This window comes from Puntigrus tetrazona, chromosome 10, assembly GCF_018831695.1.
Source record: "Puntigrus tetrazona isolate hp1 chromosome 10, ASM1883169v1, whole genome shotgun sequence".
Classification (NCBI taxonomy): domain Eukaryota; kingdom Metazoa; phylum Chordata; class Actinopteri; order Cypriniformes; family Cyprinidae; genus Puntigrus; species Puntigrus tetrazona.
In genome coordinates this window covers 6,739,250-6,758,091 of record NC_056708.1, presented here as the reverse complement: position 1 = coordinate 6,758,091, position 18,842 = coordinate 6,739,250, and the positions used below count along the sequence as shown (strand labels likewise).

General features: G+C 39.1%; 1 protein-coding gene across 1 annotated transcript in view; it reads left to right on the top strand.

Annotated features, from left to right (window-relative positions):
• pcdh1a (protocadherin 1a) overlaps window positions 1–18,842 on the top strand; it is a 71,492-nt gene that overhangs the window by 48,320 nt on the left and 4,330 nt on the right. The gene's annotated exons all lie outside the window — the stretch shown is intronic.

Sequence of the window (18,842 nt, the reverse complement as noted above, 5' to 3'; positions counted from 1 at the left end):
TTAAAGAACCCATATAATATAACTATACAATAATAACATAAAAATATATGTATTATTCTTTATATTTTACTGTATATAGCACTATTTGTTGTACTTTTTATTATATTAAAATATATATAATATATTAACATATATAATTAATTAATAATCACAATAAAACTTTGATCTACTTTAAAATTGCAAAACAAAATAGTACTCATTAATAAAAATATTAGTAATAGTGACATTTATTTATTATTGTTACTAAATTTAAATAACAAAAAGTAATTTTACTGTAAAATATTACCATGACAGTACTACTTACTGAAAAATAATAATAATAATTTGCTTTAAAATCTATATTTTCTATATTTTCTGCAGAATGCCAAATGCAGACCATAAAACTTCTTTTATGTTAACATAAAATTTTCATAAACAATTCGCATTACAAACTTGGGAAGATGGTTAGCACTTCTTGCATTTTAAGAAGCGACCCAAACTCACAGCACTTTCAAAGATGGAGTCCTGTGGAGAAGCATTTACTGCTAACCAAGCTGCTCGGAGACACTGAAAAGACTGCACACTTGTAACGACAAGATCTATTTGCGTGTAAATAAAGTTCTGTGCTGTAAGCACTCATCAAAAAAAAAAGTTTCCTCCCTTGATCACAGAAAAACGCCTTAAATTTGGGCGCTTTTAACTTTTGTAGTGTTCTTTCTCTGTTTTTTTTGTCCTGCTGATGTCTACAAATATCCTTTCGGTACTCTCTATGGAAAAAAAACAATGACACAAGGGTGTATAAAAATGACAATGTTTTGGTGAACTACTCCTTTAAAAAAATAGCGTGGCACAATCTGGCTTTTTTTTGGGGGGTGTCGTGAGAGTGAGAAGACTGTGGATTGTTGGCATCTTTGATTTGATCCAGTTTGATCTGAAAGTGAGTGAGTCTGACAGCCCTGCCAGCACCGCCGGGTGGGCACGTACACTGATCAGGCGGGGAGGGGAACTGTTAACCAGAGGTAGACCTAATTAAAATATGATTCTCACCTCAGGGAGATTATAAAGAAATCCCTCATTGAGAAATGGAGGAGAAAATGATTTTAAAAAGGCTCCCCAACCCCCTCGAGCCATCTATCGTATGGTGCTGCTTCCTGCCCCCTATTTATTTTTGCTGTGAGATTTGAGTGACAGGGTGACAAGCAGGGGCCGGTGGAGGGTTTTGTTCGCTGCAGTTGCGATGATTGACGGGTGTGGGGGGGGCGACGCTCCGTTTAAGCTGGATGAAAAGCAATATGTGAACTTCACACACACACATTCCTGTGCGTCTGTGGCCCACAGCAGAAATGACACCGTGGATCCCGAATCAGTTTGGCCTTTGGTTATGAAAAGTCTCCTTTTTTTCTGTTGCCGACGTTGGCCCCTTCGTGCGCGAAACGATTGTGTTTTATGATTTGCTCTGACCTTTGTTACCGGCCCTCTTGATTCCCAGCTCTCATTGACAGTGCTGGAACACGACACATTGTTCTCTTGCCTATTTTAGATATACAGTGAACACCTGCAGCCTGTGACTGATTCGGTGACCGACTGCAACTCTAAACCAATCATTTCTGCAGCCCGGGACAACGTGTCGAATATCGTCCATCTCTCAGGCTGAGCAAATGGCAGATGTAATATTTCACATGCCCTTCACGGGATATTTGACACAACGACCATTGTTAGCTGCTATCAATACAGAGCGCAATATACATGATACCTCTAATCCATCCATAAGACCGCAAACTGACGTACTAGAGCTCCGCTAATGTTTCAGCCTGTCACTACTCCGCTCGTTTGTCAATCGACTCGTGATTGATTGGTGTCATCTTGACAGAGTTGCGCAGCACAGAGCAGAGTCTAGTGATTTATATTATGCATATACAGTGCATTGCGTTCACCGCAACAGCCACAAGCTGTCGATCACACAGTTTGGCATTAGTCGACAAATAGGTCCCGGTTTGCTTCCAAGAGTGGAGCGGCTAGTATGTATGAAGGAGTGCATGAAGAAGTAATATACACTGAACAAAATTACAAAAGCAATACTTTTGCATTCGCCCCCATTTTTCAAGAGCTGAAATTTCTATGTACGCAAAAGGCCTATCTCTCTGAAATATTGTTCACAAATCTGTCTAAGCCTGTGTTAGTGAGCTCTTTTTTTCATTGACGAGATAATCCACCCACCTCACAGGTGTGGCATATCATGATGCTGATTAGGCAACATGATTATTGCATAGGTGTGCCTCGGGCTGGCCACAATAAAAGGCCATTCTAAAATGGGCAAGCACTAATCACAACAATCATGTTGTCTAATCAGCATCTTAACGTGCCACACTTGTGAGGTGGATGGATTATCTCTGCAAAGGAGAAGCGCTCACTAACACAGATTAAGACAGATTAGTGAACAATATTTGAGAGAAATAGGCCTTTTGTGCACATGGAAAAAGTCTTGAAAGCTCATGAAAAATGGGGGCAAAAACAAAAGTGTTGCATTTATCATTTTGTTCGGTGTAATAACATTATGTTTAAAATGTTGTTATTAATTATTACTGTTAGTAATTATGTTATTTCAGTATCATGGACATTTTTATTAAATTTTAACTAATTTATTTTAGAACTTGAACTTTAAATGAAAACTGTTGCTACTACCTTTAAAAAATTAAAGGGCATTAATATGTGTTTAATTAGCGCTAATAAATGGCTAATATACTAGTAATATGCATGCTTATAAGCAACCAATAGGTGTAACCGTAAAATAGAAAAAATAAAAAATCGGAAAAAATAAAAAAGTGTTACTGTTAGAGGTATTTCAAATTTTTAACTATAAACTGTATGTTTTCACTTTTCTAGCAATGCCCAGTTTTTGTCTCCACAACTTTTTGAAAGTTTCTTTAGCGTGGGGTTTGCTCGGTTAGTGTGTGTTGTAATGGACCGGCTAGACGATGCTGGAATTTGTTATTTTTACCTCTGTATGTTTGTTGCAGTTGTTATCAGCTGTGGAAGGCAACAGTGAAATTTTCTCTCCAGCTCGCACCTCTCAGACTTGAACTCTAATCTATTGCTTTTCAGCAACTTGCTATCCGTTCTAGTGAATTCAAAAAACAAATTGCAAACAAATGTCACACCAGTCCAAATATGCATCCACCAATGTGCAGTGGGTTTATTAATTATAGAAACCAGGATTAGAACCTTGCATTAAAGTAAAAATGTTATATTAACAATGATAATATTTCAATAAAGACCATCAAGACGCAATTATTGTTCAATTGCTGACCTGCAGAATCATAGAAATGCTTAGTAGATCATATTAAACATGTGCAAGATTGTTTTTGCATAACCTAATTAATATTTATGAGAGATGTCTGTGCCGTTTAGTGCCATCACAGACAGCATATCTGTGAAATCTAACAGTGATGCCCATTCTAATTAAGGCTTATTTTGTAAAAAAATGCACACTTTGACATCTCTCATTTTGCTGTTCGCAGCAGTGTTGTATCGCTCCATCAGTAAATATCAAATTTGAGCTCAGGCAGTTGTCAGACATATTCTTATTCTTAAGAAGTCAACAAAACCCTGACGTCTCCTCTGCGCGAACACCAGTCAGTTGCAGAGGTTTACACTGGATGCTGGAAAAGGAAGTCTTTGAAGTGTGTTTCCATGGCACCCGTGCGATTCCCCTTTGATCCTGGATCAGATTGAAGTGTATGATGTAATTTGGTGGTATATGGTGGGGGAGAGAAGGGGCGGTGGTCTTAAATTCTGGGATTCTGTGATTTAGTGGAAGGAAAATGTTTTCTGTTTTGTGCTCTCTTACTCACCCCCTCTCTTCCCTCCCTTTTTCGTCTGTCTACCTGTCTCTCTGAGTCTTTGTATCCCTTTCTGTCTCTCTGTCTCTCTCTATTGCTCTGTCTTCCCCTTGTCTCGTTTTTGTCTCTCTTCCCTTCCAATCTGTCTTTCTCTCTTGCTCTCATGCTCAAGGCTTTTCTCCTTAGAGAAAAGGCTCAGACGGGCTTCCTGAGATCTGTGATACACAATTTGATTTTCATGTAACATGATCTGTTGCTATTGATTTCTACAGTTCTCATTTTGGCCTTAACATTAGCTCTGGTTTTTGGTTTGCTCTTGGTTTTTGTTCTGTACTGTTTCCCTGATCTTCCTGTGTATGTTTAAGTACTGTGGGGCGAATGCAAGAAGCACCTTTGTGCACAGTGTTAAAAGAGCAAAAACCTGCATTAACCACTTGCAATCCAGCTTAACAATATGCTGAATGCATTTAAATAGCTCTGTGTTGTATTTAAATGAAGTAATTGACTGTTTTCAATGCAAACACACCTCCTTTCGGTGTAAATGAGGCTCATTATAGATTAGATTGCACATCATCTTAAGGTACCGTTGTTACAGCGTAATTATACATTTAAGAACAAGAACATGTACTTACTGTACTGAACTGTAAAATGATTTTTCAAAGTTGTAAATTAAAGTTTATTGAAGTATGTTTTACAAGTAAGTGAAGCTCTACTTTAAAAATGTATAATGTTTAATTCAGTGCTTGATATTTCTTTGTAATCATTGTAATTTAACTAAGCAATTTCTGAGTGATTTAGTTACGTGTGTATAGAGGATCATTGTTTAGTTTAGGATTAGTTAATTTAATGTTATAACTAGTATATAGCGGTATATAAGTACATAGCGGTGTTCGCGTCAAACTGACATTTTCATAATTCCTAAAACTACTAGCAGAAGTATTCGCTTCTTGGTGTATTTTCACTGCAGGAACTAATTTGTTTTAATTCTAGGAACTCTGTTTGGGGGAAACAAATGAGCTCCTCTTTCAGATTAGGACAGTTGTATAAGAACTACCTTTGACATAGGTGTGCGCTGATTGGCCAAATGCATACAAACCCGACCACCCAGCATTTATAAAAAGCCTAAATATGCATGTATTTACTCCATGCACATGCAAAACAGTTGTCGCAGGAGATTTAGTCAGATTTTCATGGTCTTTCGATTAATATAAATTGTGCATTTACATTTCATCTCCATTATCATAAAACACTCAACGAATTAGCTCTGTGACACTGTAAAATAGTTTGTTACCATATAGTACGCCTTATTTATAAAACTACATGCCTGTTGCAATTAACATCACTCTGGATTTGTTTTTGTTTTTTTATTAAGTTTCACAAAGAAACGGCAGCTAACGGTGAAGTGTGACATTTTAAAGTAGAAAGCAAAACACATCTTCAAAAAAAAATCATTGTATTTATTTACTTTGTTATATTTTTCTTTCGACGACATAAGGCTGCGTGGTTTCCAGTAAAACGTGCCAGATCACAGTAGCCTACTGAATCCTCCACAACCAAGCAATCGAACCGCAAAATAGGGAAATGCAGTGTAGAATTTGTTCAGCCATTTTATATTTGCATAATTCCTCTAGTCAGTGAATTGGATGCTAAAAAACGCTTCCATTTTTTCCCTTTCTTTTTTCCCCCCAGTGTTTTGGTTCAAAGCTTGGCTAAAGACTTCCCATAAACTAACTTTGTAGAAAATCGTTGATTTTGTTAAATGAACATTTGCCCAAGCAGCCATACATATTTATGCAGTGATGAGTAATTTGCATCGCTATATCACCATATGTAGGCAGATAAATGATACAGTTACTGTATAATAATTAGATTGATGTTAATTAGAAATCATTTTAGTTAATAAACAGGAAAAAGTCGTCGTTTCCCATGGACTGAATGATTGTCAATCTTTTTAGCTGTATTGAACGCAATCTTTCAATAAATCTGTCATCATCGTGGACATTATTAGAATTGATGAGCGTCATTAGTTTAAGTGCTGGCTAATGCTTATTAGTATCATATTAGCATTATGATGAAAAATGAACATGAAATCAAAAGTGTACAGTATACGACGGGCCACTTATTTCTCTTGCAGATCTCATCAGTAATTGTTTTGAGTGGTTAGTGTGTTCATATGTGGCCCCATCTGCTTGAGTTACAGTAAACGCATTACAAATGAACCTGCCTGTATATAGAAACATCGCAACAGTGGCGACAGCACAATTTCTGTGTAATACAACAGCTTGTGCTTCACTCAAGATGCTGTTTTGTATTAAAATTACGGCAAGACAGAGGCCACCCAAAATAGAGATTTCTGTACTAATGCGTTACAGGCGCACCCAGTTTTGATTATGATTTTTCAAGACAGGCAGCGCTAGCGGTGAGAACGTCTGCCATAACAGGTTCCGAGTTTTAATCTTCTCTCTTAATTGGACTCGTTTGATTGGACGAGCCAGGTGTACAGAACTCATTTATGTAGGCAATCTGAGTGACAGCCAGCGAACAATGACATGCTCGCAAATGCTGATTTTCTCTTTATTGCGGCTTCCTTCACTCGAGAGAGAAGGAAAAAGAGGAGGGATTGATGCTGATGAATCATTCCTTCCTGATAAGTGGTTGTTTGACTCTGATTAGGGCTGCTAATTTTGATTTATGAAGGAACTATCAAGCATGTTTTTTTGTATCGAACATCGCAGTTTTCTAACGACAATGCAGTCTTGCGTGTGTCTGGAATAATTTGACTCTCAGAAACGCTTTTAAAGGCTCATTAGACACGATTGTCGAAACGCTTGGTCTCTAAGGCACCGATATTGGGCCCTACTCGTGTTAGATTGCTTTTGTACTCTTTAAGACAGGCACTCACTCGTCCCACAGGGACAGGCAAGTGCACAGGTTTCCTCTCTGAGAGCTCGCTGGGAGTTTTACACAGGTCAGCGCTGACGTTTGACCACATCTCGGCGCCCGCAGCGTGTCCTGCGTGTGGTGATCAGCTTGGGCTGTTTGATCCCCAGATGGGGGTATTTGCATGTGGCCTGGCTGAGCCTCCTTTTGAAGCCCCAACATGAGCCACAGCACATATGGCCAGAGTGGAAAAAGAGACAGAGATAAAATGGAATAAAATGGCATTTGCATAATGATGAGGAACTTTAGCAATGCCGTGTGATTTTTTTCCCTTTCTTTCTTTCTTCTCCGTTCCTGTGATGTTTCGGGTGCCGTATGAAGTCCTAATAATGTAGCATGTCTTTTGAACTCTGCTGACAGCTTCTCTCTTAGTTTCAAGCTCTGGGTTTTAATGAAATCACTTTTCATTTTGTCCCGAGCTCGTTCAGTCACACGTCACATTCAGATCTCATTCTGCTTTTGTGGTGGTCTTGTTTGTGAGTGATTTGTATTCGCGTCTAATCGTTTGCCAGTTCTTGGGTGTACTTTTCAGTATCTGACAGCGCGTACGTGGATGGTGATGGAAAAGAACTTCATAAATGGTATATATTAGGCCTGGCACAATGCACGTATTAATACTGAACTGTCACGATACGGGCATTTTGGTTCGGCGCGTGCAGCCTTACAACGAATACAAGCATTTCCCTCCCAGTCCAGAAGGAGGCACTGATGTTTGGTTGAGTGTATTTTATTTTGAATAAGTACCAACTGTGCTGTCAAGCTAGCAATGCTGGAACTAAAGTAAATGTGTGTGTGTGCTGCCAATTGAGCAAAAACAAAAAATTTATTGAAATTTTTGACATTTTGAAATTTTTACCCAAAATGCTACATGTGCCGTGTTATTCTGTCGTATTTTATCCTTTTTTCCCAAACCACGACAAACTCCAATCGCCCTTCTCTGCAAAATGTGATAGATCCAACCAATCACGGTGCACCGTTCCAAGCATTGTAAACAGTACCAGTAATGGTGCACTTTGAATACACCCACATGCTGGTTTTCTTCATCTACATTGTACTCTGTGATCGACAAACATAAATTGCATGACATGCAGATCTTTTCAGAAAAGTTGGTTCTGTGATTACGTTTAAATCTCAATCGCGTGCTTTCAGATGCTGCAGCATTTAATACACAGAGCCTTAGATCGCTGGCAAGTTACGCAATATCATGTTCATAATTGCGGATTTTTTATTAATGCCGTTAATGTTTTTGTTATGTACAGCGTATGGCACTAGTCAACTAAATTAATGTAACGTGAAAGATGAATGCACTTTTGGAAGTTGAATGTAAGGGATAATGGAATTGGATTTTCTGTGATATAATGTGATGTTGTTCATGTTCTTGTTCATGATGACATTTTAATTAACTACTTTATATCATTAACAAAATGACCCGTTAAATTCATTTTGGGAGCAAAATGTATTTTTAGTCCAGGGACGGTTTATTAGATTCGTACTGACCAAGTTCAGAGGTTGTCATAAGTGGTCACAACTTACTTTGCTCAAATTCATCTAAACTGATTTATAGCGTTTTGGAACCAAACTCTTCAAGTGTATATTTAACATTTTAAAGAGTCACTTGAGAACACACTGAGAAAACTTTGGTGTGGAATTTACTTTGAATTCAGTCAGAAATTTCTAGTAAATTTTGGCAAATAGTTACAGGGAAACAGTATCACAGTAGTATTTTTTTTTTTGTAAAATGTACTACAATATTTGTTTTATGTACAACTTTTTAACATTTTTGTAGCATGTCTTTTAAACTATTCTAAACTATAATACCGTTGTTCTGTATATGCAATGCATACATGATGGAGAAAAATGTTATAACTGGTATATATTCATATGTGGTGTCAACAAGTGCACTTTTAACTTTTTTGAGAGTCAGGTGTTGAGAACAAACCTGAGAAAACTCATGCGCTGGATTTACTTGGAAAAAAAAAATCACTTACAAAAATGACAGGTAAATTTCACAAATAATTACAACAGTGAAGTATAAAGAAATAGCATTCTTCTATAAAGTGTAATTCAAAAAATCAATTTTTTGCAGCACCTCCTTTGAGCTTCTCTTTTAGTTTCAAGCTCTGGGTGTTAATGAAACTATTTTCTTTGTGTCCCGAGCTTCTTCAATCACACGTTGCGTTCAGATCTCGTCCCGCTTTGGCAGTCTGTATTATTTTTGTGAGTGATTCGTGTTTGCCTGTGATTGTTCACTAGAACCAAAGATGACGCGTCTTTGTTTGTTCTGTATGTGACAATGTGTGTGTTGAAAGAGAGGAAGTGAGAGGGACAGACTGAAGAACAGAGTGTTAGTCTGAGGGGGCTTGTTTGTCTTGTGGGTGCCAGCTTGGGCTGCTGCCCGGGTGCCAGCGTGGCGTGACGACGCGGGGCACGGCTCTGTTCAGACAGATGGCGTTGGGCCTTGTCAGAGTCCCTGCCTGTTAGTAGAATTGATTGCAGAGGCCCGAGCCAGCCTCTCTGCTCTCTGCTCTCTGCTCAACCTTCCCCACAAGAGAGAGGCGCATGTGATGCTCTGGATTTTTCGGACAGTATTTTTTTTTTTCCCTGGTGGTTGTTTCAGGTGGAGGAGGGGAGTGAAACAATGTGTCCTGGTTCTGTTTACCCTCAAGAGGTGATCTGTCAGTGGCTCTCTGGCCTTAATGCCAGTGGGTTCCAGCACAGCTATTGTGCTCATTGTTCTATCGTTCATTTTTTTTTTACTGCCTTTATTGTTCTGTACTGCACCGTTTACAGTTACAGTGCAGTGGAAAGGAAAAAATAACCAACTAGGCTCCGACGTATCTGTGTTGCAGAGTTTGAGTGAATGCAAACAGAGTGCAAAGAGATCGAGAGAGTGGGTCACAGCCCGGTTTAAAAGAGTGTTCCGGTTCAGAAAATAATTTCGACTGTCCCATATTTCTTTTTAAGGCACATATAATGAAAGCGAACAAGGCTGTGAACAAGATGAATGAACGAATAAAAAAAAAATGAGATTATAGTTCTAGCCAGATATGGTTATGTTTAAGATTATGTAAAGCATTTTTTTTATAGTGTCCTTTCACTAAAGGCCAGTTCTCACCAAGAATGATAACTACAGTAACGTTTTGAAGTGTTTGCTTTATTTAAACAGTTTTTCAAAGTTTATCCAAAAAGCTCATTGCATTTAAAAAAAAATTCTAACTGCATCTTCCAGCTCAAGCATACGGAACCTGCTGCTTAGTTCATTTTGTCACACATTTAAAAGTATTTTGTGACCAATGGTGTACGCACACCAAAAGCGAAGCGAATATTTGCATCGTGTTACTCACTCTAGATTGTGTGGGATGTTTTTGCATCATTCGTACAAATAAAAACATTGCACCACGAGGAGCGTCTTCCCGCACATCATCAAAAACCACAACATTTGTTTCTGCCATTTATTCCGTCATCAACAATGATGGAAATAACTATTATTGCTGTTCTGTACCTGCCAGAAACAACACCAACATCTCTGGATTCACAGCACCATCCAGAGGTGCACATAAGTTGGTGAATTTTACTGACTTCTCCACCTGGTTGGAGGTGTTAAATCTGACATGCAAGTAACCCTTTCTTTGATTTGGCTTGTGCGTCAATGTGTCATTCGAATTTCAAGCTTAATTTGAACAATTTCAACTTGCACGGAACACGCAATTGAGGCCAGTACCATCTTTGCATTGACTTTGTATGTCATTTACTCAGGAGAGATTGCATTGATTTTTGGTGAACACACCGTAAGAAGTACCGCAAATTACCGCAAAGTCATTTATTTAATAATTACTGGTCTAAAATAAATGTAATCCGCAGTCTGTTTTGCATTTTTTTTTCTTCCTCATCTCCCAAGTGCCCATTTTCAGCCCTCCCTTCACACGCTACGCCAATGTTTACCCAGGATTGTCTGTAATGACCGTGAGGCGATCTGGCCCAAGTGGTGGAGATAACATCTGTCATTAGGACAAAGTGGATCACTCAAAGTACAGCAGTGGGTTCAGGGCTTGATAGGGTCTCGGCAATGTGAGCTGATCATAGATAAAAATTAGATGATTATCTCTTTCGCTAAACGTCAACATCAGCCTTCGGTGTGTGGCTCAATGAAACTGATTATACCCTCATCATGTCACATTACAATAAAGCACAAATAAGCCCTTTCAAACCTCTCGACTGCTCCTTGCTCATTTTCCAGCAAATAACGCCCAATTTTTCTTTAAGTTACATCATGTGGACTGAAAAGTCTGGCTGGTTGCTGTATATTGAACTATAGCATGCCTTTGCTGCAGATTTCTCATCTTCGTGCCACATATAATTCATCTCTGATCTAAGTTTCATCTCGATCTGCTCATGTGGTCCAGCCTGAAGTCATTTAATCCAGCGTGAAAGTCAATAATATATCATCCCGTTATTATTTATTTAATGGCCACGAGATATTAGTTAATTCATAAACACCAGTAAAGCTAAAATGTTGGCGCTTCAATAGATTTTTTTCAGCTCGTTTCAATAGATTCAGTATTCTTTTTGTGGGCTTTCGATTTGAGCATGCTTTCTGTGAGCATGTGTGCCTGTATGCTAATCAGAAGCAAACCTTTTATACTGCCATGTGGATTGCTCGTACAGTAAACACCTTTGATTGTCTGACAGATGGAGAACATTACAATACACATAGCGCAACATAACCCAATAAATAACACGCAAAGTCGGGGAAGTAGACATTGTAGACTTAAGTTAGAAGAGTAGAGGGGGAACTGTTACACATTATAGAGACATGGGGAATAATTCTAAAAAGTGCATAAAAATACTCCACGGTGTTTGTATGCGTGGTTGCTGCGGACTGACGTTGCAGAACAGTGGCTGATGGGATGTGATGAGGCGAAGCCGGACAGAGGATTAGCTCAAAACAAAGAGGAAAGAACAAAACATCTGAGCTCAGGCTGGCGCTTCACAGTCTGTAAGGGGGTTCCTGAGAAAATTAGACATTACGGGCCAATGGACCCCTTTCGCGCTGTTGAACTGTGACTGTGATGACACATTTTTACAGTTATTATCATCGTACATTAAAGTTTTATATTCTCATTAGACTTTTAATTTTAAGTTTTGATTCGAGATCAAAACGATTTGTGCCACATTGCACCCATTTCTCGCATTGCTCTTTCGCTTCTTCTTAAAGGGTTACTCCTCTCCAAAATGAAAATTTTGCCATTAATCACTTACCCCCATGTCGTTCCAAACCCATAAAAGCTTTGTTCATCTTTGGAACACAATTTTAAATATTTTAGATGAAAACCGGAAGGCTTGTGACTGTCCCATTGATGAAAATACTGTTTGTGTAGAAATAAAAACAAAAAGAATGACTTTTTTCAACAATGCGGCACAGTAACATCATTGTACCTCTATTTTATTTCTGTACAAAAAGTACAAAAACATTACAGTTGAACAACTGATGGTAGATGGAGTATTCTGACAATGTCTTTCTGGACTTTAACAGCGTAATTTACTTGGCACTAATGAGACAGTTACAAGCCTCACAGTTTTCATCCAAAATATTGCATTGCATTCTGAAGTCGTACAAAGCTTTTACGGGTTTGGAACGACATGAGGGCGATTAATGACAAAATGTTAATTTTGGGGTGGAGTAACCCTTTAAAAGCCCAAACTTAAGGTGCAAATCAGTAAAATGTTTGATTTATTACAGTTTATTAGTGTTAATAAAAGCACAAAGGAGATCTTGCGATCTTCCTCAGGCAGCTTTATGTGCATGTTCTTTGAGACATTTTAGCTTAAAATAACATTTATTTTACATTTAATTTTGTTCGGTTTCTGAAGTAGGCATTAACTGAATACTTCAGACTTGCAATAAAAAACCCCATGAAGCACTAATTGCCTCACTTTTTCATGTTTTTTTTTCTGTCGTATTTGCTTTTTTGTTTTTAATGTATTAATGTTTACTTATATTCAAACATGCATCCATACATGCATAGGTATATACAACGCCTTTATAGAAATTATTTGGTTACCAGGAGGTGGGACAGAAACGTTTCAGTTTTCTGACCAACGTAAAGTCGTAGAAATGCTATTGTAAGTTTCATTTCTCTTTTGCTCTTGACGCAAATAGGAAGGAAATATATTTACAATAGTTTCTATACATCATTATAGAAAATTACCAAAATTCGATGACGTTTGATAACCCTGGAAATGTAAAAAGGTTCAGATGATCAAGGAGGGGTTATGCGCAACCAAAATCTATGCACCACCTCTGCACTGCAGCGACTTGCCCAGAAAAGCTCTCTTAGAGCAGGTAGAGCAAAGGGCACTTTTGAGAGACTGCTGGCTTGCGGCCAAATCCGCTTCCACCCCAGTTGGGCTGCTCATACAGGCAAAGAAATGCCCTGGGGCTCATACCTCCATCACACACACACACGCATACACGGAGAGCCAGCGAAGCGCTCTCTAACTACTGAACTGGCCTGCCATGATGGATGGCACTAGAGGGAGCGGAGCTGTGTGGCTCTGACATGTACTTCCTTATTTTCAGCAGCGCTGAGAGGAGCAAGTCCACTGCGGCCACTCTCCATCTTCACCAGCAAGCCAAAGGCAACAAGGCCCGTGTAGTCAAACATACGCTGTAAATCCGCAGACAGAACACAGTCACGTTCCCTCGCACGAATTGATGCGGCCATACACACCACTGCCCATTCGCTCCATGGTCTAATGCTTTGTGATTATACAGTCACACACCAGAAAGCCAGATTTTAATTGTTACCCCATAATCCAACAGCAAACTGATAGTGCCAAAGTGTGTTGCATCCAAGCCAGATACGACCATACATGTGCCAGCAATCACCATAATAAAACCCAGGACATGCTACAGCCAAGCAGCACCACTCTGGCGCCAAGAGGAAAATGATCCCTAGCCCAAAAATTGCTGCCCATCAGGAGGACCTGGCAGAAGCGAGTGGCTAATCAGTTCATCAAAATGGCCGCACCACCTCCCATCCTCCCTCCCTTTGCTCTCTTGAAGGTAGAGGTCTGCATTCAAAGCAACTGAGTGCAGCACGGGAAAAGTTCTGTGCATACAGGAAACGGCAGAAAGAAATCACTTTTGGGACTCCAACAAAATATAAATATCTAAAAATAAAGTAAAAGTTAATAATTTGTTTTAAGGTAGAAGATGTTTACGAGTGCAGGGTTGGATATTCTCCAAAGGGACTGAATAATCAATCCAGCGCAGACCTCTGCTTGGAGGATCTTGAGGTCTTGTTGAAGAAGCTTCTCATCAGTTCTGTTCGTTCTCAAATGGAAAGCCATGGCACAGCACGCCAACTGTGCTGGAGGAGGAAAATGGAGACCAAAGACAACTGCAGCAACCCAAATGCTCCAAGCTGCAATCAACACTCTCACAAGTACAAAAATAGAGTAGTACTGTGTTCAATAATGAATCAAATCTTCCTTGAAATCTTTTTTGCACTTTCTGGAGTGAAAAATTTAGAGGCTGAGATTAGCTTAACAAAAGCCCCATGCTGAGTCGGTACAGATCGAAGGATGGGTAGACATGATCAGTTGGTGGAAATGCTACTTCTTGTGCCCTCAAAGGCCCCTCTCACTCTCAAGAAATGACCTGCTTTCGGAAATTTCCTTTTCACAGAAACAATGCGGGATAATAGACTTCCATAATGCTTCAACACCTGAAAATCTCCCATCATTACTTCTTAAATATGTATCCTTCTTGGGATGTCTTTGCCATTATGTGAAGGATTCCGAGATCTGTCTTATTTTGTGTTATTTTCTCGGCTGATTTCTCTCATTTTCTTTGTCTTTCCTGGTTGCTCTAGAGAGGAACATGATGTACTCAGCAGTGCCAGCTTGTTAGAGGAGCTTCTGTGTCTGATAATAACCTCAGCATGTCAGGCAAAACCAAGCTGTGTCATTTTCCCTCCGCAAGAAGACGGCTGCCACAAATTATTACTGAAATATAGACATCATTGTTTTTTTCGTGGTTAACCACAGGGCACCTGATTTTTGATAATAGATTCTTATAATTGCATGAGCATTTTGCACATTTGATTAAAACCATGGACAATTGTGGAGTCAGACAGATTCTTTTAGTCTGGTGTGCTTTTCCGTGAACTGGACTGTAATTTCCAGCTGATTAGAGCACAGCGGCGCACTCAGAAGCAGCAGGTAGAAGGAAAGAGATGGAGGGAGGGTAACGAAGGAAGAGAAAAAGTGGCAGATTGGAGAGAAAGTAAAAGAGGATGGGAGGGGGTGGGAGAATAAAAGCAGAAAAGCAAGGTAGAGAGAGTCGTTCGGAAAAAGCGCTAGAAAAAAAAAAGGATCAGAGAGACAGAGAGAGGGCAAAAGGCTGAGGGTACGTTAGAAAGTGTGCACGCCGGATCAAACAGGAGGTGTTCTGTGAAATCTCAGGAAGAGCAACATGCCCATTTCCCCTCCCCACTACCCCTCGGCTGGAGATCAGACAGAAAGGAAACCTGCCACAGATCCACGAGACCATCATCCCACTGGTTCCCTGATGCAAGAACACTGCAAACCCACCCTTACATGTGTCTTAAAATGAAGGACGGGCAAGTTTTGCATGCTAAGGTGGTCACGGCGAAGCGCCTGTAGCGTGCAGTTTACCTTTTTTGTGCTCTTTCATCTTTCCTTTTTCTGACTTCCCTTTGGTCTCTACCAGGTTGTGTGCTGTGATTAAGGCTGTAAACCTAGATGGTTTCAAGCTTTTGTTGTACAGAGAAAACACTAAAGTGTAGTCCATACCCCATACACAGTAAATGGCAAAACACACACGCCTTTAGGATGCGAAATGACATTTATAAAAGCAGTAAGCTACTCAAAAGCTTTGAAGGCCAGCTATAATCAAGCCACAGCCTTCTACAGCCAATTAGTACGTATGCTGGACGAAGCCGAGCTACAGTCGCGCTATCTGAGTGGACTTCGCAAAAACAGAATTTAGTTAGACTGTTTGAAACTAAGAAAATATTTACGAAGAAATGGAAAGTTAAACGTTATTTTTTGAGGCAGAAAGAATTAAATGCTGTTTTTTTTCTTGTAGAACATGCTTCAGTAATCTTTATTTTATTAACTGTGTCACAGCGTGCTTGACATTCAAAAAAATTAATTCAACTGAATAAAACTGGTGAAGTGCATGTAAACACTTACTGTATCAAGGATAAAGTATATGGTAAGCTACTGAAATATGACAACAAGAGACAACAATAGTGAAAAAAATGGCTTAGTAAACTGTTTGGAGAATTTATAATTACTTTAAATGTGGCACACCTAAGCAGAATTACAGTAACTGTTTTGTAAACCATTTTTTTTTTATATGACATTTTCCAAATGAAACCATAAGGGACTGGACTTTTATATATTTGAGTAGGATTAGATCATGAAATATTAGGAGTGTAACACTAATGGTTATTTTTCCCTGCCTACATGCACCCTTTGGTTCCATCAGCCATTTCAGACAAAATGATGTTGTTTTTTAAATACTGTGTACTGCGTACATCCATGCATAATTAGATACAAGTAAAAAAAAAAGATACAGTTTTGTTTTTACTAACATCTAAAAGCGCAGTACATGCTTTCTTTCAGTTCACATAAACCAACTTCAAAATCGTTGCAAATACATCTGCATTCGAGGCTATTATTCTACATTTTACATAAAATAAATGAGATCCAGTAATGGATAATAAATGTAAGAAACTGTTTTCACACCTGCCTACATAGAGCCACGAGAATATCACGAACACACGCTTTTCTACACTCCCAACACCTCACACGTTCAAAATCTTTCTTGCACAAACAAGTGTTCACACTATTACTTCGCAAATACATAGAGAGTAGCGTCATCTAACACGCATGCTCCTTTTCCTACGCACGCACTACCCCTCACACACACACACACACACACACAGGTTGCGCCTCTAACGCACACACTCAATTATATTCTGAGTTCACCACACACTTTTTTTCTCCCACACATTCTAGCCCTCACACACACACACACACACACGCAAACAGGACTGTAGGACTCTAATGTGTTTGTTCCAGAGGGGCGAGTTGATCTATTCCGCTTGGTGAGATATAAAGCCTCTTTCCTCCTCCAGTAAACGCCCTCTTTTACACTATTCCAGACCTCTTTGATGTATTGACCATGCCGGCTCCTGCTTATTGGGAGTTTTTTGAAGCACGCGTACGTTTGTGCGGTAGTGGGGTCAGTGTGGTGTTTTCGTGTGGAGAGAACTGTCAGTTATGTTGTGCCGGTGGAGCCTCACAGAGCTCTTTTTAATGAGTGCATTAAAGCTGCATGGATGTTCAAGGCCAGTGGAGGTATGTCCCCTGGGCCCCAGCGTCTGCCTCAGGGCTGCCATCTGTAGATCTCTTGCACATTTAAGGGTCTCCACTACTTTTCTCCTCATTTTCTCTGTCTCTGCAAGATGAAGTAGTTTAGAGTTGTGGTGAGAAGCGAAAGTGGAGAGAAAGGTAACATGGCAGGCAGAGAGTGCAGATCAGAGGTTCTTAACGTTTTGTGGTCTGGAACACAGGATAAAAATATTTTACGGCTAGTGATGGAAATCATAAATCATTTAGTGATTCCAATTGCTCTTAAGCATTCTGGTTCCATAGATGATATATATTTCAAGAAAAAGAATTTGATCGACACTGAGCTCATTTCAATGATATAAAGACTTTCGAATGATATTAAATTTTTTTTAGAGGTGATAATTGCAATTAATTATTTGACCTGCGTCAACATTATGTTCTTTTAGTTTCATTATCTCTTTTAGTTTATGGACTTTTATTTTGTCACCATGGACATTCATTAATCAGCATGCCTGTTCACCCAGGATTTCATTATCACTGCGTATTTAAGTTCCTCTGTCTTCACTCCTCTTTTATCCGGTATTATTGTTTTGCTGGTTGCAGTTGGCTTACTATGACAATGACAATGGCAATTTATTTATATAGCACAATTAATTACAACTTCCGTCGATATCCCATCAGCCATACACTTAAAACATAAGTACTAATTGGATTGCCTTGTGTGTGTTTTTTTTAACAAACTGTATTGTTTTATATTTTTCTATAAACATCTCCATCATCTTTGGAAGTAGACATTACATCTTGAAGGTGCATTGTGAAAAATAGCGTTTTTGGTTTTATTCTACTAAATCTTATTCTTTGCTAAGCATTGGTTTTCACTATGCACAATGGGTAACAACGTGTAATATTGATTCTAAAATGTCTAATATTTTATGGGGGGTTTTAATGCTTGAAATTTCTGTAGAAAATGAGAATGAATCAATTATGAAAAACACATAAAATAGCAGAAAGAATACGCTCGTGTCCAGATTTCAAACCACAAGCTCTCCTGTATTTTGTGAGCAGTCCCAAGTCTTTTCTTTCTGATGATCTCTCGGGTTGGTTGAAGCAAACCAGTGGCACACTAATACATTTTTAATGGATGACTTTTGAAATCAAGGTGAAGACATTATTCAAGGATTATTATGACTTGACAGGAGTTGTACTTCAGCCATACGATAGTCTGTTATTATTAACTGATCACAACAGCATCGTATTAATAACACCATTAATAACACAGCCATATGCGCTTGCCTCAGTTTGGTCTTTTGGTTCTCAACACTACTTGAAATTCTTTACAGCGTCACAGAATTAAATCATTTTGTTATTCTCAGGTTTTTTTTTGTAATAAACTATAAAAATTCAGTTAAAAAATGTATGAGGAATAAAAAATGCCACAGCCCCATCCCCATATCCAGCAACCCAAGGTGGGTTTGTGACTGAGAGGTTGAAAACCTCTGTGTGAATGCCCAAGGGTGAGGAACGTGGTCCACAGTGTGGAACACATCCTCAGAAAGACTGGCATGTGGCTGGCAGATTACAGGGAGTGTGTGTTAATGTAGCTCTCCGTGTGGCTCTGTCGGAATGAGGTCACTGGGTCTCGGCCCTATTTAATTAATTAGGGAACAGTGGAATGGAAAATGGATAGCAATCAGA